The sequence below is a fragment of the Bombina bombina genome, chromosome 5 (assembly GCF_027579735.1).
Source record: "Bombina bombina isolate aBomBom1 chromosome 5, aBomBom1.pri, whole genome shotgun sequence".
Lineage (NCBI taxonomy): Eukaryota > Metazoa > Chordata > Amphibia > Anura > Bombinatoridae > Bombina > Bombina bombina.
The window spans coordinates 39,053,350-39,076,649 of NC_069503.1; positions in this window are offsets into that span (position 1 = coordinate 39,053,350).

Genomic DNA, 23,300 nt, shown 5'->3' on the forward strand with positions numbered 1-23,300 from the left:
ATGTCTGTCAAATTTTGGTTAGGATTTCAGTCCATGTGGGGGTGCCTATTTTCCAGTATTTTGCTATACTAGTTCTAGTTATAGTGCATACTATTCTAATAAATGCATTGATGTGTTTGTTTAATCTAGGTATCTTGTCGTGTAGTAAGGCATGGGAGGCTTCAAGGGTTATGTGTTCATCTAGTAAGTCGCTTAAAAGTGCAGATATTTTGACCCATATTTCTCTGACTCTCGGGCACTCCCAGCACATGTGTAGGTATGATCCCCGCTCTGTACACCCTCTATAGCAAAGACTAGTGCTTAATCTATTTGAGTGGGACGTCCGAATAGGTGTTAAATACCACCTGAAGGAGGTTTTTATAATATTTTCTCTGAGGTCAGCACTCAGTAAGTTTTTACTTGAATCAAAGAGTACCCTCTCCCAAACCTCCTGCTCCCATTCTATTCCCGTTTCTGTTTCCCATCTAAGCATTAGAGTGTTTTTGGATTTAGACTTAGTTTTTTGTAATTCTAAGTATATCTGTGAGATTGCGTGTTTCGATCTTTTAGGTGTACTACTTAATCTCTCCAAGGTAGTGGAAACCTGCGGGGTAAATCCCGATAGATATGCTCTAGTTGCCGAGGCAATCTGTAAGTATTGGAACCAGCGTAATGGAATCGGATCTAGTTGTTGGCTTAGTTGTAAGAATGATAAAGGGGCCCCCTTTTAACAATATCTGCGACTCTATAGAATCCTTTATTCTCCCATTTATTGATACTAGGTCTACATTCATCAGTCACTAAATACCTCAGGGGTTTTTGAAGGGAGTTCCTGGGAAACATACCAGGGATCTTGGCTACTATATGCCACTCATGGGCCGAAAGCTTTATTATTGCGGAGCATCGTCTTGTGTCCCCTCCCACAGCCTCCCAGTTCCATATAATATCTTCTGGGGAATCCAACTCTCCCAATGCCGCTTCCAAGTCCGGCCAAATGATATGTTTATCCCTCCTGCCACACAAAGATATCTGAGCCAACCTAGAGGCTTTGTAATAGTCATAAAGACTAGGTAATCCCACCCCCCCCCCCCCCAATTTCAAGACACAGGGTTTTAAAGGGACATACCAGGAGTTAAGAAACAGTATTTAAATCCAGCAAAGACACAGGGTTTTAAAGGGACATACCAGGAGTTAAGAAACAGTGTTTAAATCCAGCAAAGACACAGGGTTTTAAAGGGACATACCAGGAGTTAAGAAACAGTGTTTAAATCCAGCAAAGACACATGGTTTTAAAGGGACATACCAGGAGTTAAGAAACAGTGTTTAAATCCAGCAAAGACACAGGGTTTTAAAGGGACATACCAGGAGTTAAGAAACAGTGTTTAAATCCAGCAAAGACACAGGGTTTTAAAGGGACATAACAAGAGTTAAGAAACAGTGTTTAAATCCAGCAAAGACACAGGGTTTTAAAGGGACAAACCGGGAGTTAAGAAACAGTGTTTAAATCCAGCAAAGACACAGGGTTTTAAAGGGACAAACCAGGAGTTAAGAAACAGTGTTTAAATCCAGCAAAGACACAGGGTTTTAAAGGGACATACCAGGAGTTAAGAAACAGTGTTTAAATACAGCAAAGACACAGGGTTTTAAAGGGACATACCAGGAGTTAAGAAACAGTGTTTAAATACAGCAAAGACACAGGGTTTTAAAGGGACATACCAGGAGTTAAGAAACAGTGTTTAAATCCAGCAAAGACACAGGGTTTTAAAGGGACATACCAGGAGTTAAGAAACAGTGTTTAAATACAGCAAAGACACAGGGTTTTAAAGGGACATACCAGGAGTTAAGAAACAGTGTTTAAATACAGCAAAGACACAGGGTTTTAAAGGGATATACCAGGAGTTAAGAAACAGTGTTTAAATGCAGCAAAGACACAGGGTTTTAAAGGGACATAACTGAAAGTAAATGAGAAATAGGGTTAGATTCAGTAGATGTTAAGCTTAAATAAGTAGTGATTTGTGCAGTTGAAATTCTTGTCTAATTCTCAGCGCTGTCACTTAAAAGATGGTCACTTAGACAGATGGGAGCTTAGAGAGATGGAATACTCTGCACAATTATTCCAATTCCTTGTTGATGCTTTCACTCCTTTCTTATCACCCCACTTCTTGGCTATTCATTAAACTGAATTGTGGGTGTGGTGGGGGGTGTATTTATAGGCATTTTGAGGTTTGGGAAACTTTGCCCCTCCTGGTAGGAATGTATATCCCATACGTCACTAGCTCATGGACTCTTGCCAATATGAAAGAAATGAATTTATCAGGTAAGTTCTTACATAAATTATGTTTTTCCGAGCCTCTTGATACCTCTCCCTGTGGTGCTCCTGCTTTGCTCCGGGTGGCAATCCGAAAGTGTCTCTTTAAAAAAACAACTTTCTTTGATACCTGGATTCAAATGGGAAAATTACTTGCTGAATGGGCATAGGCGTGCTTTATCACCTGGATCTTTCCCCTGTTAGCAGCTGCTGAAAGGTTGTTAGGATGAGTCTGTGGACAGTTGAGAGGGATTGGGATTTGACCATGGACCAGTGATTGCATGTATGTGTTGAACATGATTGGTTTGCACACGAGTTTAGCTTAAGGCTGATGGTGTGCTGTAGCTTCCTTAATGTGGAATATAATGAGAATGAGGTGTATTTGGTGGTGGAGGTGGATCGGGAGGATGGGTGGAGTTGTACCTGCTATTCGAGTTGTGGGGGCGAAATCATGTGCTTTATGTACCTCTAAGGGGGTGGGGAGGGTGATGGTATGATGGCGGAGGCAGAGAGTGGGGGGTTTTTTTCTTCTCCCCAACTTCCTTTTTGTTGTTATTTTTTTTTTATTATTATTATTATTATTCGTGTGCTTGGCTGTGTGTCAGTCCTCCGGTTTGGGTTAAGAGAGAAAAATAAAAACTCACCAACAGTATTTAAAATCCTAGTTGAAATCCAAAAGAGGTCATTACATAGGTTTTGATGATCAGATTTGTGATGATATGTCAAATATTTTGTATATGTGTAATTCATACATGTTTTGAAATATAATAACTTTAATTCACCCTGCGTGGTGAGATGAAAACTATGTCTATAGCTTATTTCCTTTTTTTTTTTTTTGTTCTCTGGTAATATTGTTGGTTCATAAATAAAAATATAAAAAAAACCATTGCTTTATCTATTTATTTTTAAAAATAAGAAAATAGTAAAAAAAAAAAAAAAAAACTACATATAAAAACATAATTTATGTAAGAACTTACTTGATAAATCCATTTATTTCATATTGGCAAGAGTTCATGAGTGTCAGGTTTTTTTTCCTGTTTTGTTTGCCATGTGCTGCTGGCAGCCATTTTACTCACCTCTCTTCCTGACTATGGTGCATTGTGGGGGATGCTGCTCATTTCCTGCATTTCCTTTTATGGCCAGACTGGTGTGCATCATCCGTGGGAGACAGGATGCAGTCTCAGAATTGTGATGTCATCATTTATTATTTATGTTGAAATGATTTTTATTATTATTATTTGGTTACAACATCTTAAAATAATACAGAACTTTTCGCATTACCCCATTAGTACAATAGGATTTAAATATAGGTTATTACACATCAAAACTCATTGGGATTACAGGTTACATAACTCTCATGACCACATATCTTCCTATGCTTGATACCCTGCGTAGTTTCCCCATCCTTATGTACTTCTTACTGCCTTCATATTTTGCACATCCTAACTAACCATCCCTCCCCCCCCCTTACCCACCCTCTCCCTATCAGGAGGTGCCATTTTACCTCTTAACAAACCTACCAGTCTTCTTGAGGTGGTGACATCCCGCTAACTCCGTTATGCTCTCTCATGGGGGGAGACTCTCTATCTCTAAAATAGGCTACCCCATTAAGTCCAGTACCTAGTTGTCTCCTAGTCTTTCCTTCTTGGTTATTCCCTGAACCTTAGTACCCAATAAAACCAAGTCTTTTGAAATTGTTCAGTCTGTCCTTGTGCCCATGCAGTCAGTTCTGACAATGTGTAGGTCTCCTTGATTTTTCCTATCACTTCCTGCCATGAGGGCACTCCCTCCTTCCAATGTCTGGCTATACATATTCTTAAGCACGTGCAAACTATTTTTATAAATCTATTAATTGCTGTGTTGAAAGGTTTCACCCTTTCATGAAGTAAAGCCTGCGACATGGTGAGTTTCACTCTCTCGTCTAATAGGTTGCTAATTAATTCGGACAGCTTCTTCCATAGCGCCTGAACTTCCTGACACTCCCACCACATGTGTTTATATGTACCTCTCTCTTGACAGCCTCTATAGCAGCATCCGTTAAATCCTATGGAGAAATGAGCTGTTCTCTCCGGTGTCAAGTACCATCTAAACATCACCTTTATACAATTCTCCCTCATATCTGCACTAATCAGACCTCTATAGGAGTTCGCTATCAGTTTGTTCCATTCCTTATCCTCCCACGTCTCCAATGTATCTCTTTCCCATTTTTTTGTCATTGTTAGTTCGATATCTCGTTTAGCTTTCTGGAGTAGGACATATATCCTGGAGATCAGTTTTTTCCCCCTATTGGGGCACACCGTCAATTTCTCAAACTCAGTGAGCTGTTGGGTTTGTGTGTCCTTCCTATATGTTGCTAAGGTTGAACTAATTTGCAAATACATAAACCAGTGTAGCTGCTCTGGGTTTATTCGGTCTCTAATTGAGTTAAATGTAAGTAATTTAGTGCCCGTATAGAAGTCTGCCACCCTATACAACCCCTTATTTGCCCATTTGTCCACTGTCCGTCTTAAATCTTTTGGTATAAGAAACTTAATCGGTCTCAGCCCTGAATCATTCCTAATTAGATGCATCTTTTTCGTGATTCCCTCCCACAAACCTATTGCGTCAGCCGTTATTGGTGACCTATATTCCTTTGATTTCAAGCGTCCTTCAAGGTCCCACAGAATATCCGCCGCTCTAGTACTACCCATTATTTCCGCCTCCACCTGCGGCCATATCAGCTCGTTTCCTTCTTTCCCCAATGTAACTGTCTGCGCCAACCTAGCAGCCTGGTAGTACTCCACCAGGTTTGGGACTCCCACTCCTCCTATTTGTCTGTGCAGCGTTAGCAACTTGGAAGCTATTCTCGGTCTCCCATCTCCCCTTAGAAATTTCAGTACATCAGTCTGTAACGCCTGTAGTTCTGACAACGGTATATTAATCGGTATAGCCCTGAATAAGTACATTAATCTTGGGAGTACATTCATTTTTATGGATACCATTTTCCCATACCATGAGAAATTACATTTTCTCCATCTCCTCAGATCATTTCTGATCGCTTTATACACAGGAATGAAATTTAGTTTGTATAGATCTGCCACTTTGTCGCCTATCTTGACCCCCAAATATGTGATATAGTTTTTCGCCCAGTTAATCGCAAAATTTAGTTCGATTAATTTTTTGGTGTGGGGGGGTAAATTAATCGCGAGTGCCTCACATTTACCAGAATTTATTTTGTAACCCGAGATTCCCGAGTATGCATCTAATAGTCTGTACAGATACGGCAACGAGCTCATGGGTCTGGTGATTGTCAATAGGACATCATCAGCGAATAGCATGGTTTTATATTCAGAAGCTCCTATTTTCGCTCCCTCAATTTCTTGCATGTTCCTAATATTTGCTGCTAGCGGTTCTATACAGATCGCAAATATCAGTGGTGACAGTGGGCAGCCCTGTCGTGTCCCATTCTTGATATCTATATGTCTTGATAGGTATCCCGCCGCCCCCACCACCGCTGTCGGATTGGAATAAATGCTTCCTAAAGCTTGTATGAATGCCCCCCTAAATCCCATGGCCGTAAGAACCCGAAACATGAACTTCCAGTCAACCCTATCGAACGCTTTCTCTGCGTCTAGCGACAGGAGTAGAGCTGGAGTCTCTGATGTCTTTAAGTAATCTAACAAGGTAAGCGTCCTTCGAACATTGTCTGGTGCTTCCCTATCCTGGACAAACCCTACTTGATCTTGGTGAATCAGTGTAGGTAAGATCTTTTTCAGTCTGTTGGCCATTATCTTAGCGAAAATTTTGATGTCACGATTGATCAGGGAGATCGGTCTATAATTTTGGCATAGCCTTGCGTTCTTCCCACTCTTGGGTATTACTATTATCTTTGCTTGGAGCATCTCCCCAGGCATTGTCTTACCCGCCAAGATCCCGTTACATGAGTTAGTCAAATGGGGTGTCAATTCTTTTTTAAATACTTTATAATATTCGCCTATCAGTCCGTCAGGGCCTGCCGCTTTGCCAACTTTTAAATCTTTGATTACTTCTGCTACTTCTCCCATAGTGATATTAGCATTAAGGCTCTCTAGATCCTCTTCTTTTATAGTTTTTAAGTTGGCTTTATCTAAAAACTCGCTTATCTTAGTGTCAGTATTATCACCCTTAACTTTGTTCCCATCATATAATTTCTCATAAAACTGAGCAAAGTTATCTGCTATCTCTTGTGGATTCGTGGTCGTCACCCCCTGTGCGTTATCTATTTTGGGAATTGAGAAGAACCTATTTCTCTCTCTTAGTTTGTGTGCTAAATATCGGTCCGGTTTGTTCGCAAACACGAAGTAATTAGCTTTTAGCCGCATAGCAGCTCTCACTGAGGTCTCATTTAATAACGTAGCTAGTTCCCTTCTTTTTAAGCACAAATTCCTATATACTCTCTCAGATAAAGTACGCTGATGTTCCTTCTCTAGTTGCTCTACCTCCCTCAGTAATGCAGCTGCCAGTGCAGTCGTTTTTTTGGTCTGTACTGCTTTTTCCTTAATCAGCAATCCTCTCATGACCGCTTTATGAGCCGCCCATGTAATTAACGGATTATCGACTGAATTCTCATTTAATTCCCAGTATTCTGACAGTGCTTTTTGTATCCTACCAAATACCTCTGGGTCTTTTAATAGGGTTGGGTTGTATGTCCACGATCTTTGCCTAGAGAAGTGCACTAGCCCCGCCAACTCCAGAAGTACCATGGAGTGGTCAGACCATACACATGTTTGAGTTTGTGAAGTAACTAAGTTCGGCACCAGGATCTGACTAACAAATATATAGTCGAGTGTCGTGTAAGTCTTGTGAGCTGGCGAATAGTAAGTATAGTCGTGTGTTGAGTTACCTAATGCTTCCCAAGAATCTACCAGTCCATGTTCCCCCAATGAGCCCTGGATGGATTTGATCACACTGTTGTGTCTGTGCTGTTTGCTTGATATCTTTGTTCCCTCCGGTCCCCTAAAAGAGGTCATGTTAACATTGAAGTCTCCCGCCACTATTAATTTGGTCTGTGACCATTGTGTGAGTGTTGCAGATAGCCTCGAGAAGAACAAATTTTGTGACTCATTCGGTGCGTACACATTGCAGAGCGTCACCTTCGTACCCTGTATTGCTCCCTGGACAACTATATACCGACCCTCGTTATCTCTAATTACCTTATCTAACTCAAAATCCAGTGATCTATGTATTAAAATTGAAACCCCCCGTTTTTTGGTGTCTGTCGTGGCGTGAAAATGGGACGGAAAGTGGTGTGACCAAAATTTGGGGATATTTGACTTAACAAAATGCGTCTCTTGTAAAAAAAATATTTTGGCTCTAGCTTTCAAATACTGTGATATGGCCGTCCTTCTTTTAATGTCTGTGTTGAGACCTCTCGCGTTATGCGAAAGAAGTACAAAATTAAGCGTCATTGTCAATCTGTAGTCTCCCTGTCCTCTGTCTGCCACCTCCAGCTCTCAAGTATTTCCTTAGTGTAAGTAAAGTGTCCTGTCTCCCATCATATTTTCTTATTCTAATTTCTACGCTTGACATCCTCCATCTCCTCCACTCTCTTCTATTCTTGATTGGCACCCCCTGATAAAAAACAGTTATTAACATCCCTAAACACAACATATAAACAAAAACTTTCATTGTAATAACAACATAATGCATAACGATAACCTACCTAAGCAGGCAGTACAAATACATTTCAACTATACTTATTAACTTTTAAGGCTAACATTTGTTTCAGCTGAAGTCTCTTCAAACCATATGACGCAGCAGACTAACCCTGTTTGGAATACATCTGACCATCCTCTGTTGGACTTAGCTGGTATATTAAGAGCACAAATAAATGTCTGCACAAAAGAATTTTATTTCGAGTCTGTTAAAGTGTCCGTCACCACTTTATGTGGCTAGATCTTTTGCAACACTTCACATTTTAACCCTTTGATTGTAAGCACTTACATATGGAGCAAATAAAATAACCTTACCATTATCGCTACAGTATCCTATATCACTATTAACACTTTATATAACATAAACTTATACTCATCTGTCCGATGACTGGAAATGTCCTTGAGTCTCTAACTCTCAGCCTCCTAATTATGGAAGACTGCAAATTCTACAGAAAGTTCGGGGCACATCTCGCCCCCCTCCTATGCCGCTATCTTCTTCTTTCTCTCGATCTGTAGTAAAAGAAGATCTCGAGTACCTCAAGTTTTCCGCTTCTTTTCTGGTACTTTGGTCCATTTCTTCTGGAAAGGTGGCCTCTCTCCCTCCTCTTTTCTTGTTGAAGTCTGCTGGTGTGATAGATCTGGGATGTCTAGTTTCAGTCTTCTGCAGATGTCTGGCATTTCCTCCGGTTCTTTGATGGATATCAATTTATTTTCCCAGGTTATGTGCAAGGGAAGAGGGAAGCCCCATCTATATGGTATTTGGGCCTTCCGTAGTTGCGTAGTAAGGGGTCTGAGAGCACCCCGTCTCTGCAAGGTCCTTAAGCATAAGTCTTGAAAAAATTGTACCACGTTACCCTGGTGTTTAAATGTAGGATTTCTCCTAGCTGCCATCAGAATTTCCTCTTTCTCCTGGTATTTAAGCATCTTGATAATGATATCCCGTGGTGGTTCCTCACTCTTAGGTTTAGGCCGTAATGCTCTATGAGCCCGTTCCATTTGGAATTTATTTTCATCTTCACTCCCCGTTATTCCTTGGAACAAGCTGGTTAAGTAATTATTCAGTTCCTTAGGAGTCACCGCTTCTGGAACACCTTTCAACCTTATATTACACCGGCGACTCCTATTCTCCAGATCTTCCAGCTTGTCGTAGATATCTTCTATATCTTGTCGCTGAGCATTCGACTGAGTTACTACATCATTTAAGCCCTCTGCCAAAGTATCCCCATTCTCTTCAAGTATGTTAATTCTAGAGCCAAGTTCTCCCATTTCTTGTTTAAGATCATTCAAGCTACTGGTAACTGTGTTTTGTAGCGTTTCCATTTTCTCCAGAAGTTTCTCAAAATTAGTGGCGATGTCTTGTTTTGACACCAAGTGATCTAAATCGGCCCTTGTTAGCGGGGTTTGGGTATTGGACTCCGGAGCGTCAGCCATTATGTCAGCATGTCCCCCATCAGAGCTGGGTGAAAGTTGTTCTGGGGATCTCTCACTTCTACCAGTTTTAAAGAATATAGGAGCTGTGGTTTGCTTGCCTAATGGCGTGGCCTTTGTATTCCTCTTAGCTGTCATATTAATTCTCCTCCACTGCTTTCAGGTTCACTCTTCCTAGCAGTTATGCAGCTCACTACACACTCAATCCAAATAGCCCCTCTGTTCCTTATGCGTAAGCTACTTGGTTTTTATGTTAAGGATACTGCCTCTCATGCAGTGTGCTTCTTTAGTGTCCAGCTCTTATATGTGATTGAATTAAGGGTAGGCCGCCATCTGTGAGCGTGTGTAGTGTTGCCAGAGTTGTGGTTGCATACGCTCTCCAAAGGGGGGCCTGAGGTCTGGGGACTATTAACGCTGCTGTTTTGCTGCTTGCCTCTGTATATTACAATAGCGCCTGTTTTATACTGTGTGTTGTCAATTTGCCCCTCGCTAGATATTGGCCTCTCGCTGCCGGACCTCTTCCCTCATATGGCTGTTTGTGCTGTCCACATTTTGTCCCCCTTAATTGTACCTTTTGGTTGTTATTTTGAGCTCTTTTCAGCCCCTGTTGTCAGGCCACGTGGATTACCGCCATTGATCTCCGCTCTGTATATTAAGCAGTTCCGTCTGACACGCTGTTCTGGAGAAGCGTTACCACTCACTGCTGCTCCATCTCCTTCACACAGATTGACCCCTGCTCTCTGGTCTCTGCTGTGGTGGCTTAAAGTCCCTTCATCTGCTGCCTTTATAGCCCAATAGCCTCTTTTAAACTTTGCACTGCCTGGAGCTCCACATTTAAGCAGCCATTTCTCGGCTCTTCCAGGCTCCGCCCCCCATCATTTATTATTTAAAGGGCATCAGTTCAGTATGCTTTGCCTTTGCATTGTCTCAGACCTGTTTGTGAGAGTTCCTGTGTATTATCTGGCTGCCTGACGTCCTTCCTGGTTCCTGATCCCTGGCTTGTTCCTGACTCTGCTGTTTTCCTTGTTCCTGATTCTGGCTCATCTGACTATTCGCTTTGGCTCCTGACTCGGCTTGTCTGACTACCAGCTCTGGTTTTGACTCCTGGCTTGTTATTTGACTTGTGAACTTTTTATTATTTTTTGCTATTAATAAAGGTGTGATTATTTTTGCACTTCTCGTCTCAGTCTGATTCCTGGCACCCTGACAATGAGCTAGTGACATATGGGATATACATTCCTACCAGGAGAGGGCAAAGTTTCCCAAACCTCAAAATGCCTATAAATACACCTCCCACCTCACTCCTACCTTAGTTTAATGTATAGAAAAGAAGTGAGGTGTAAAAAGGAGTAAAAAAGCAAACAAAAAGGGGAACTGTAAAAAAATAATGTGCTTTTATACAAAAAAAATCATAACCACCAATAAATAGGGTGGGTCTCATGGACTCTTGCCACTATGAAAGAAATTAATTAATCAGGTAAATTCTTACATAAATTATGTTTTCTTTCATTTAAGTGGCAAGAGTCCATGAGCTAGTGATGTATATACTACCCAAGATGTGGAAATACAGCCGCCTAGATTTAGAGTTTTAGGGTTAAAAAGCAGCGTAAAGGGGTCCTAACGCTGCTTTTTACCGCCCGCTGGTATTTAGAGTTTCCTTAACGTGACTCCAAAATTGATTAACGCTGAAATCGTTACCGACTACACAGACCCAGTAGTTAACATTAAATGCAAAAATAAACATCCACGAATCACACAAAAAAAAATTACACAAAGTACACTTACACTCATACAAACACTACACTATATTTATTTTTAATTTTTCTTATTTTCATGGCAAAATATAAAGGATCAAAGTTACTAGATCTCGGGTGTTTGAAAACCCCCCCCCACAAATATCCCTTTTCCATTGACTTACATTGACAGATGGGAACAGACATATAGCTACATCTAAATAATAATATTATCACATACATACACTAATCGATACATATAAACAATATACACCACATTACATAGAAAAATAAGATTTTGATCACGAAATAAATACGATTTAGCTACTTTTTTACACAAGACCATGACGTCACTCACTTTTTACGCTCAAAACCAGTCTTGCTACACACACATTTTTCTCCTCCATTGACTTCTATGGGGAAGACGTGCTCGTGCACACGACAGACAGATTTACCTAACGCACGAAAAAAGCGTAGACAAGAAAACTCTAAATACCAGCGTTACAATTGTGAAACTAACTCATGTTTTCCTGCGTTAGTCCAGCTATGACAAATAGATCATGAAATGGCTATTTCCCTATGGACTTATGGCTTTTACTTCTGTGAAATTCACAACAACATCAAATTGTTTGATACATTCACATTACATCAACTAAAAATCACCATCACTAATAACAAACATTTGGAATAATTACATCAGATTTAAACGGACAGAACAATAATTGGAATATTTCAGGATTCACAAACAGTAGACTATTGGAAACACCTTTCATTTACCTCTATTATAGCATTTCATTTATTCAACTCATATGCTTGCATGAACAGCATATCTACATAGGTTTAACACATGATCATTAATGGATGCACATACATTACTTTTAGCATTCACTCATACATGTGTATTCATATGATGGGGGAAAAACACATTACATTCTCTCTATGAATCAGGAAACATAAAATAGGGATTTTAATGTACATTTAACATCACTATTTGCTTACAATAAACCATTAGGAATTACGTACAATAAGAACATCATTAGAACAGATTACAGCTGTCACTTTTTGGGAAAGAACAACAATGCTATACTGCTTTATAGAAGTCAGCATATGTAGGACACAATCACAATATATACGTATATGTACATAACCACGCATCACGCAACCACAAAGCACACATTTATATTTTAATCAGCACACAATAACAATGTAGTCAAATACAACAACACAATGAGGATTTCATAACTACACAGGCAGGTTGATAATATGATGATGTCATCAGAAGCTTCAACCATACACATTACAGCTTTAGGACTGTACTGCCCCTTTCAGAAGTTTAGCACTCAATACTACAATACTACATATATGTAAACGACAGTTTGGAACATCATTATTATGGCGATTTTAAAGGGATGCGTACAAAATATTGACAGCTCTCAAATCACTTATATATACAATATTAGAGATGTCAGCCGGAAGATCGTCATTATTATTGCGATTTTAAAGGGACACCTAAAATATTGACATCTCGCCAATCACTTATATATACAATACTACAGATGGCAGCAGGAAGATCTTCAGTATTATTGCGATTTTAAAGGGACGCATACAATATTCACATCTCGGCAATCACTTATATATACAATACTAGAGATGTCAGCCGGAAGATCTTCTGTATTATTGCGATTTTAAAGGGACGCCTACAATATTGACATCTCGCCAGTCACTTATATATACAATACTACAGATGTCAGCTGTTACTTTATCGTTTACAAACAATATTGCAGCAATATTGATCGATCACATTCTATGCCATTATACACAAGTATGCACTTTCATTCATGTTAGCCTGGACGTGTGCTTTTTAATATAAGATCACGTTTAATAAGTATTTATTACGCATATGAACAAACATTACGAAGACGCACTGTATATGTTACATTTTACACTTTCACATTGAGATTCATTGGGGGAAAACAACATTTCAGCAAACACCTAAAAAAACCGCCCACTTTGAAAGCATTCACGCCGCTCACATACAAACAAGTGTATACAATCAGCAATCAATAGGAACTCACTACCATTGGACTAATTGCACTATAAATCCCCCAAACAACATGACCAAATCTACATTGTATCAATTCGCTTCTGTGTTTTTGCATACCTTGTTACTCCTTGTGTTGTGTTTGCTCTGCTGTTTGGCTTTGTGCTGCTTAGCTTGGCAAATATGGATGACGATTTGATAGACGCTGCTGCTGGTGCTGCAGCACAAGTAGAGATTCAGAGAATCAGGCGGGCTCGGCGGCTCCGAGTGAGACAAAGGGCTCGTTTGGTTCGAGGTCCTCCTGTCTACAGGGTGAGACCCACCTTGGAAAACATGAGTGACTTCGAGGTTTATGACAAGTATAGGCTCAATCGCGAACAGCTCATTGGCCTTTACGATGTTCTTAGACCTCATCTGGAGCCATGTATACGAATAAGGACTGCTGTCCCTGGCATCACTAAGATGCTAAGTTGTATATACGTCCTGGCCTCCTGGAGTTTTCAATCAGGAGAGATGTACATGCATGGCCTGGCTCAAGATACATTCTCAGTGGTTTTTGATACATTTCTGGATGCCATGGTACGTATTAGTAAGCGTTACATAGGATTCCCTCAGAATGATGGTGATTGGAGGCGCCTGAAGAGGGAATTCTTTGCAATCGTTGAATTGCCCAATGTCTTGGGAGCAATAGATTGCACCCACATTGCGCTGTGTGCTCCAGCACATGATGAGCCCTTCCGAAATCGCAAACATTTCCATAGCCTCAACGTGCAGTATGTTTGTGATGCACGGATGCGGATTATGCACGTGTGTGCGAATTTCGGCGGGGCTTGTCATGATGCCCACATCCTCAGCAGACATCATCAACCACCACTTCAGACGGTAAATAATAGAAGTTAGATAGGAGTATTGCCAATATATGTGAATTCTAGGGAAATGCCAAGTAGAGAATTGTGCAAATATGTTAGGATTGTTCATCAAATGATTAAAATGTTTTAATTTATTACTATAGGTGATGCTCTGGTCATTGGGTCCTGTAACGACTTTGCCACCTGGTTTTTAAAGACAACATCAGCTGGTAAGTATAAATAATGTATGGACTGTGGCTGGCGGAAATTTGGCACAAACAGACATCATATGTCATACATTTTAAGAACTATTATTTCTTTTACACATTACTTGAATTTTGGATACTCAGAAAGTGATCCTCTAGCAAAACTGTGGTTCAAAGTCAGATTCAAAGTCACACATTAGAGGTTAGGTCTACTCAATATATGACTCATCTTCACACTTGATGTATAGAACATAACACAAGATGCTACACACGCTTAGTAAGCTAGTGATAGAAATCGTTTCAGAAATAGAGGGTGGGAGAGGTGTGAAGAAATAATTAACACACTTGTATTGTGTTATGTTAGGTGCAAGTATTTGATATCCTTAACTGCAGGACCACTCAGTCTCACACCAAACCTTTAGGTTCATTAGATGTAATCAAGAACCTAGTTTTTGCTCATAGATCTGAGGGTCACTGCTGCATGGATGCAGAGTGAAAGAAATGAGATTTAAAGATATATTATCCCGATTGCAATAGCAGTTTGCAATATGCAGATAATTATATAGAGAGGAGGAAATGAGATTTAAAGGTATATTATCCCGATTGCAATAGCAGTTTGCAATATGCAGATAATTATAGAGATAGTAGATAAAAGAAAGGTAAATATAGATTAGTGTTAGTATGTGAATGTCAGCCTCAAATAACACAGGTTGCAACCAGGAGGTGTTTCTATATAAATTAAGCAGGAGAGCTCTATAACGGTTATATTGTTTTTAGTTAACAGGCAATCCTTAGTTAGTCTATAACGTTGTTAGAATTCATGTAAACAGCAGGCAGTCCTTCACAATCAACAGTATGATATTTGATAATACACATAGAATATTAAAGCACAGTTCGTCAAGCTGAAGCGATAGATATTACAAGCAATCAGATTGTTAAAGGTAGCTGAATTTGCATAAGCGTCACACTGTATAACATGCAGGAAAGTCCTTTAAAGTAGTAAGTGAATTAAGGTATATACGTTACCACCTTCAGAGAGTAAGAAATAGTAACGGTTACCGCAGCTTCAAGGTGAGTTACTATTGAGCACAGGAGTTGGTTGTTTGCAGCCAGAGTGAGAGAGAGCTCCTGAGACTTACGGTGACGTCAGACGCCGATACACGGCTTCAATGTATAAGCCGGGAGAAACAGATTTAACAAGTGTAAGATACTTTGAGGCAATTTAAGTTACTAATAGTAAATTCCTTGGTTAGGAATATCAGCAAGGTGTCTTCGTTGTTGCTCAGCTTATAGCTAAGTGAATACAAATTACCAAGCATAGGTAGACTGGAGGAGGGGCCTTATATAGGAATGTGAATACCTGAACATCCTGACTTAAAGGGACAGGAACATAACAGGACGCCCCCCTAAAAAGAGCCGCTCCGCGGATCAAGGCTTGGGTCGGTCGGGATGTCTTCGATGGAAAATTGAAAGAAGACGGGGTGCCGACAAATTAGAGTATGGTTCCCAGGAGTCCTCATCAGCCCCAAAACCTTTCCATCGTACCAGGTACTGGAGTTGATTGCGGTATAAACGAGAGTCCAAAATAGAATCCACTTCATACTCAACATCATCCACAACTGGAGGGTTAGTCAATGACGGATGAGGGGAATCCCTTGTCGGAGAGAAAGGTTTCAGGAGGGACACATGGAATGTAGGATGTATCCTGAGAGAGGGAGGTAGCTGAAGAGTCACAGCATTTGGATTAACAACCTTAACTATGTCATAGGGACCTATAAAGAGACTTCCAAGCTTTTTACTTGGAATACAGAGTTTCAAGTGTTTGGTACTTAACCAAACCTTATCCCCAGGTTTATAAGGAGGGGGTTTCGAGCGTCTCAAATCATAATGATGTTTCTGTGAAGCTTGAGCTTCTTGTAAGGTTGTTTTGAGAACAGAAAAACCCTCAGCAATAGTATTAACTGTCTGATCAACCGTAGGTAGCAAGGAATCGGTTCTGTGGAAAAGATGGTATGAAGGGTGAAAACCATAATTAATATAGAATGGCGAAGTTTTTGTGGATGAGTTGGTCATGTTATTATGTGCAAATTCTGCAGTAGGCAGCAGAGCGAACCAGTTATCCTGTTGGTTGGTACAATAGCATCTCAGATACTGTTCAAGAGACTGGTTAGTCCTTTCGCACTGACCATTAGTCTGGGGATGATAAGCAGTACTTAATCTCCTAGTAATCTTGAGTATAGAACATAACTGAGTCCAGAACTTAGAGGTGAATTGAGATCCTCTATCAGACGTGATGGAGTCAGGTAGTCCATGTAACTTTACAACATGATTCAAGAACAGTATGGCTGTTTCGGATGCGGTTGGTAAACCCATATGTGGGATAAAGTGTGCCATTTTAGAAAACAAATCAACAATGACTAGAATTGTGTTATGGTTAGAGGATGGAGGTAACTCCACTATATAGTCCATTGCTATGTCCTTCCAGGGTCTTTCAGGAACTGGTAATGAAAGTAGAAGTCCATAAGGACGAGTTCTAGTATGTTTGCAAGTAGCGCAGACAGAACAGGATCGAATGTAAGAAGAGACAGAACTTTTCATATTGGGCCACCAATAGTCTCTTTGTAGTATGCGTAGTGTTTTATGAAGTCCAGGATGTCCTGAAAGGAGAGAATCATGTGCAGAATGCATCAATTCTTTCCGTAGAGGTTCTGGAATGTATATCTGGTTTCCATGGTAATACAGATTACTACTGTGTTTTTGTAGATCTGCTAATGGGAGTTTTGGATCTGCTCTCTGATACTCTTTTATAGAGGTTTCAGTGATTGAAGTCAATCCAATGAACTTATTTTGTGGAATGATAGAATCTGGAGGTATATAATGTTGAGGTTTTGGATCCTTCCTTGAAAGCGCATCTGCTTTTGTATTTTTAGAACCTGGGCGGTAAGTGATGGTGAAATCAAATCTTGAAAAGAAGAGGCTCCATCTAACTTGTCTAGATGTTAATGTTTTGCTGGTTTTTAAATATTCAAGGTTTCTATGATCCGTAAATATAAGAATAGTATGTTTAGTACCCTCAAGGAGGTGTCTCCAAAACTCTAGTGCTGATTTTATAGCGAGAAGCTCTTTTTCACCAATAGCATAATTTAGCTCGGCTGAGCTCATTACCCTAGAGTAATATGATATTGGATGTAGTGCTTCCTTGGGTGAAACTCTTTGTGAGAGTACAGCTCCAAGAGCGTACTCAGAAGCATCAACCTCAAGCGTGTACTGTAAACTGGGATCTGGGAATTTGAGTATCGGTGCTGTTACAAACCTCTCCTTTAATACTTTAAATGCGTTCTCAGCTTGTATATTCCAAGAGAAACCAGGTTTTTTCTGAGTTAATTTAGTCAAGGGTCTAGCAATCTCAGAAAAGCCCTTGATAAACTTCCTATAGAAGTTTGCAAACCCAAGAAATCTCTGAACATCTTTTTTTGTACGGGGGGTGCTCCAGTTAGTAATAGCTTCCACTTTGTTTGCTTCCATAGTGATACCAGAAGGGGAAACCTGGTATCCTAAGAAGGAGATAGTAGTGGTATTAAAAATGCATTTCTCTAGCTTGGCATAGAGATGGTGTGTACGAAGTCTGGACAAAACAAGCTTGACATGGGTGTGATGGTTTGTTATATTGTCAGAATAGATTAAAATGTCATCTAAATAAATGACCATACAGACATCAAGTAAGTCATGAAATATGTCATTTATAAAACACTGGAACGTTGCAGGAGCATTGCACAGCCCAAAAGGCATTACTGTATATTCATACAGTCCATAACGTGTGCGGAAAGCTGTTAACCACTCATCGCCTTTCCTCATTCTTATCAAGTTATAAGCTCCTCTAAGATCTAATTTTGTGTAAATTTTAGCTCCTTGCAACCGTTCTATAAGTTCAGAGATAAGTGGGAGTGGGTACCTGTTTTTCTTGGTACATTTATTAAGTTGTCTGTAGTCAATAATAGGACGAAGTGATCCGTCCTTATTTTTAACAAAAAACATTGCAGCACCTGCTGGAGAGGTGGAAGGTCTTATAAAACCTTTCTTAAGGTTATCCTCTAAGTACTGTTTCAAATGAACCAATTCAGGTTCTGACATAGGGTATATATGACCAAAGGGAATGGAACTGCCCGGTAGTAAGTCTATAGGACAGTCATATGACCTGTGGGGGGGTAAGTTCTGAGCTTCTACTTTGTCAAACACATCAGAATATTCTTTATAACATTCAGGTAAAACATGATCAGTCATACAACACACAGAAGCTTTGGGAAAACAGACTTCCTTACAGTAAGTGGAATTGAAATTCACAACACCTTGTTTCCAAGAAATATCAGGATCATGTTTTATCAACCAATTGATACCAAAAATTAATGGGTATAAACTAGAGGGCAAAATGTCAAATGTACATGTCTCAGTATGGCCCTTCTGTGTGATAACTTGTAAGGGTGTGGTATGATGGGTAATAGGCCCTGTATTCATAAGAAAACCATCAACCAATCTTATGGCTTGTGCACTATCTTTTTTTATTGTGGGTATTTTATGTTTTGTTACAAATGCTTGGTCAATGAAATTCCCAGATGCACCAGAGTCAATAACAGCCTGGGTTTTTGTCTTCTGTAGACGCCACTGCAAAAGAACAGAAATTGGTAAATGAGTGGTAAGCGCAGACAATTTATTAAGACAATTTTGGTGTTGAAGATTCTTACCCCTCTTCTGTCTGATAAGCACAGGACAGTCTCTAACAGCATGGTCCTTTGCTGCGCAATATAAACACAAGTTATGTAGCTTCCTTCTGGCTTTTTCCTCTGGTTTTAGAGGACCCCTCATGACAGCAACTTCCATAGGTTCATCGTTTGATTTAGATGGTGCAGTGACCACAGGATGGTATGCTGGGATTTTCTTGACAACAGGATCAGATGGTGCCCTTTCAGATCTACGTTCTCTTATCCTTCTATCAACAGTGATACATAAAGTCATAAGATTCTCTAAATCCACAGGAACTGCACCACGGGCTAATTCATCTTTTAATGTTTCAGAAAGACCTGTTCTGAACTGATTTCTCAGAGCAGGTTCATTCCATTGGGTGTCTGGTGCCCATCTTTTAAAGTCCGTGATATATTCTTCTACTGCTCTTTTACCTTGTCGTAGGTTCCTAAGAGCTGTCTCAGCAGTATTCTGCTTATGATGGTCTTCATATAATAGGGACATGGCAGAGAAAAAGGCATCTAAGGAGTCCAATATGGGGTCATTGTTCTCATAGAAGGCGTTAGCCCATGATTTAGCCTCTCCTCTGAGATATGAGATGACCGTTAGAACTTTGACTCGATCAGATGCATAGGTTCGGGGTTTTAAAGAGAAATACAAAGTACAGGAGTTTTTAAATTCTCTAAACTGAGTCCTGTCACCAAAGAATTTTTCAGGTGGAGATACAATTGGTTCAGGTGTTAAATCAATAGGAGCAGGTTTATCAGATAAATGCACATTAATAAACTTCCTAATGTGATCATTTTCAATTTTAATTTCTCTGAGGCCTTGTAGCATATGGTCCATGCTTTGTGCAAGGGAACCAACACGGTTTGTAAGTTTACTGATATCCATGCTGTAGGATATATGTTAGGCTTGGTAATATGTTATGTTAGGTGCAAGTATTTGATATCCTTAACTGCAGGACCACTCAGTCTCACACCAAACCTTTAGGTTCATTAGATGTAATCAAGAACCTAGTTTTTGCTCATAGATCTGAGGGTCACTGCTGCATGGATGCAGAGTGAAAGAAATGAGATTTAAAGATATATTATCCCGATTGCAATAGCAGTTTGCAATATGCAGATAATTATATAGAGAGGAGGAAATGAGATTTAAAGGTATATTATCCCGATTGCAATAGCAGTTTGCAATATGCAGATAATTATAGAGATAGTAGATAAAAGAAAGGTAAATATAGATTAGTGTTAGTATGTGAATGTCAGCCTCAAATAACACAGGTTGCAACCAGGAGGTGTTTCTATATAAATTAAGCAGGAGAGCTCTATAACGGTTATATTGTTTTTAGTTAACAGGCAATCCTTAGTTAGTCTATAACGTTGTTAGAATTCATGTAAACAGCAGGCAGTCCTTCACAATCAACAGTATGATATTTGATAATGCACATAGAATATTAAAGCACAGTTCGTCAAGCTGAAGCGATAGATATTACAAGCAATCAGATTGTTAAAGGTAGCTGAATTTGCATAAGCGTCACACTGTATAACATGCAGGAAAGTCCTTTAAAGTAGTAAGTGAATTAAGGTATATACGTTACCACCTTCAGAGAGTAAGAAATAGTAACGGTTACCGCAGCTTCAAGGTGAGTTACTATTGAGCACAGGAGTTGGTTGTTTGCAGCCAGAGTGAGAGAGAGCTCCTGAGACTTACGGTGACGTCAGACGCCGATACACGGCTTCAATGTATAAGCCGGGAGAAACAGATTTAACAAGTGTAAGATACTTTGAGGATTCCGGTCAAAATAAGGAAACCTGAAATATGACGATCCAAAGTTGAAAAGCACACAGCAATTTAAGTTACTAATAGTAAATTCCTTGGTTAGGAATATCAGCAAGGTGTCTTCGTTGTTGCTCAGCTTACAGCTAAGTGAATACAAATTACCAAGCATAGGTAGACTGGAGGAGGGGCCTTATATAGGAATGTGAATACCTGAACATCCTGACTTAAAGGGACAGGAACATAACATATTGTTTGTTTATCACTTTCTCTGCCATTAGGGAGATTACTTCATCTAAAGACTGAAAGTGAAGAATTCAAGACTGAAAGTGAAGAATTCATGACTGAAAGTGAACAATCCCAGACTGAAAGTGAAGAATCCAAGATTGAAAGTGAAGAATCCAAGATTGAAAATGAAGAATACCAATGTGATCATTTTTGGCATTGTCTTTCAAATGTGCTGACCTTGAAAACCATACAAAGACACGTTCACATGGTAAGTGGCAACAATTTGATGGACTAAGGCTGTGGATGCATCCTATTGGAGACACTTAGATTTTTTTTATTTTAGATGGTATTTCACATTCCTCTCATTTGAAAATGATGAATAAGACACCTAATGAAGATAAACTGTTATTTTCAAGATAATTGACTTTCAAAGACCATGCATACAGGTTGGTTTGCACAATGCATGCTAGTTACGAATCACAGGAGGAAGAATGTTTTGAATTAGGAATAGTTACATGTCCTAGATTAGAATATTTTTATTTTACATACATTACCCCTACTTTGTGCTACAGAGGAATCACATTCTGACCAATCAGACAAAGGAATACATCTTAGAGTTGATATAGAGGTATATTATTAGAAGGGACATGCAATATTACATTTATGTTCAGCATACTATATAAATGTTTTTTGAAGATGTTATATGCATTTTTTTATATTTTAAAATGCTGATATTTAAATGTAATATTGATGAGACAATATAATGTTATTTGAAATTATGGATAGGTATATATATATATATATATATATATATATATATGTATATATATATATATATATTTAAATATCTATTGTTTAAAAAAAATGTTAGAGCATAGACACAAGATGAAATGTAATTTCTTTTAATGAATTTATTAAGACGTGTTCATGAAATAACTAATGTTTATATTTTTTTTCAGAGTTTCATCTGTGATGAATTACCCTATTTTTTCTTTAATTTATTTTATTGTCAATAAATAATTTTTTTATACTATATCTTTTTTTTTATTTACAAAATTTTCTTTTTAAAAAATATTATAAGAAATATATCCATATAATCTGACAAGTAAAAAAAAATACTACCATGACTGTTAGTTGTCTATTTGACAAGCACATGTCTGATCTCAAAACTTTCATGTATTGAATTAATAATATAAAAACGTATTATTCAGATAATGTTAAAGTCAAGTATCTTTTTAAAATTATTTTGGATTTAAATCCATTGATGTTTTTATTGTGTAATTTATAGATGTTAAAATTTGATGAGGATATGTAGTCTACATTAGACAGAACAACTTCGTTCTTTCATTTTTAAGAAAGGAAAGTGGTTAAGTTACATTAAAGTGACATTTTTTTTTCTTTTTTGGATAATCTCATGTATCTTTGTTATGAAATGTAAAATCATTTTATTTCATATTTAGACCAAGCTAGTTATTGTATGCCATATTGATGACTTTTCTGTTCTAGTGGAGTCATTTGAAGGCTCATTTAACTATAGCTAGCTAGTAATATAATTGTCAAAAATTATTCATGTTACCTCTTGGATAGATATCAGATATCTATATGTATCTTCATTCCCCTTTAGTTTGTTTATACAATGTTAAAGGGACACTAAACCCATTTTATTTTCTTTCGTGATTTCCATAGAGCAGGCAATTTTAATCAACTTTCGAATTTACTCCTATTATCAATATTTATTCGCTCTCTTGCTATCTTTATTAGAAAGATAAGGCATTTAATTTTTTGGGGTTTCAGAACTCTGGACAGCATTTTTTGATTGGTGGATGAATTTATCAAACAATCAGCAAGGACAACCTAGGTTGTTCACCAAAAATGGGCCGAAATATAAACTTACAATCTTTCATTTCCAAAAAAGATAGCAAGAGAATGAATAAAATATTATAATCATAGAAAATTCTAAAGTTGATTAAAATGTCATGCTCTGTCTGAATTACAAATTAAAATATTTGGGTTCAGTGTCCCTTTAACTCCACATATTCCTAATGTTTTGGTCCTTAAAGGGACATTAAAAAAATATATAATTTAGTGAATTATAGACAAGGGAAATTTTATTGAAACAACATTTAAATGTATTATTAGTATCTAATTTGATTCATTCTTTAAATATCCTTTGTTATAGAAATATCAGTGCACATGGCTTAGATAATGATATAAGGCATCTATGTGCAAACAACAATCAGCATCAAAAGAGCCTATCTAGCTAAGCTTTTAAGCCAAGAATCGAAATTTTAAAAAGATAATGAGAGAAAAAAAAAATATATAACGTGGTTTTAATATTCTATTA